The sequence below is a fragment of the Chinchilla lanigera genome, unplaced genomic scaffold (genome assembly GCF_000276665.1).
Source record: "Chinchilla lanigera isolate Chin_1 unplaced genomic scaffold, ChiLan1.0 scaffold00016, whole genome shotgun sequence".
NCBI classification, from domain to species: Eukaryota; Metazoa; Chordata; class Mammalia; order Rodentia; family Chinchillidae; genus Chinchilla; species Chinchilla lanigera.
In genome coordinates this window covers 30983447-30984424 of record NW_004955417.1, presented here as the reverse complement: position 1 = coordinate 30984424, position 978 = coordinate 30983447, and positions in this window count along the sequence as shown.

Sequence of the window (978 nt, the reverse complement as noted above, 5' to 3'; positions counted from 1 at the left end):
GGCGGCCTCCACCCGAGGACCAGGCCGGCGCCCGCCGACGCCCGCTCGGCCGCGCCTGGCTCTCCTGCAGGCTAGCGGGCACATGCCCACGGCTCTGGAGCCTTCCTGCTCTAATCTGCTGTCATTAAATGTGACTTTGCCGTTATGAGATTTTAATTTGAGTTTGTGTTTTTGTTTTGTAAAAAACTGAGTAAATCCAGACTAGACTGGATTAAGGGTTTTAGCGGTCATCTTTTGGCAAGTACAACCCAGGGCATACCAAGGCGCGTATTAAAGAGCCAGTTCATAGACTGTCTCTTTCTAACATCTTGAATGTGCTGATGCTCACGTTAAAGCTATCTATGATACCAGGCTAAAATTAGTAAGAGCCGCAGTTATTCCTGCTATTATATAAGAATATTTACATATTAGGAAAGGATATGAACTATCCGCAATATAACCACAGTCTCTGTAGAAAGATACTGTGTCTGATTGGCCAATTACCCCTGTCTACCCAAACTTTAACTGACAGTTTTTCCCTGAAGCTAAATTTTATTACTCTTCCAAAAAGTTTATTGCTTTAAAGTTAAACTTATTATGGGATAAACTGTCTCAGGGACAACACAAGGACACAAACAACAAAAGGAGCTACATTTGGTGCCGAAATATCAGCATAAAAACAACAGTATATTATCCTGTCTCATTTTTTGAATTTCTATATCACATTAAGTTGGATAAGAAGTTCCACATTTTCTTCAGGCAAACGTCTTTGTTTTGTTAAGCACAAGTTTTCACTTAATACCAAATAACTGTGGCAAATGCCCCAGTTTTGTCTGGACATGTGTAATTTTCCAGAAGAAACGTTGCATGCTAGCCCTGGCCTTTTAAGAGGGACTGACTTAATATAGTGTCGGAGTTCTATTGGGAACATCTGAAGTGGAGAATGCTGGAAGAGTGGGCACATCAGTGGGAACATAAGTATTTTGTTCTAAGGCCAGG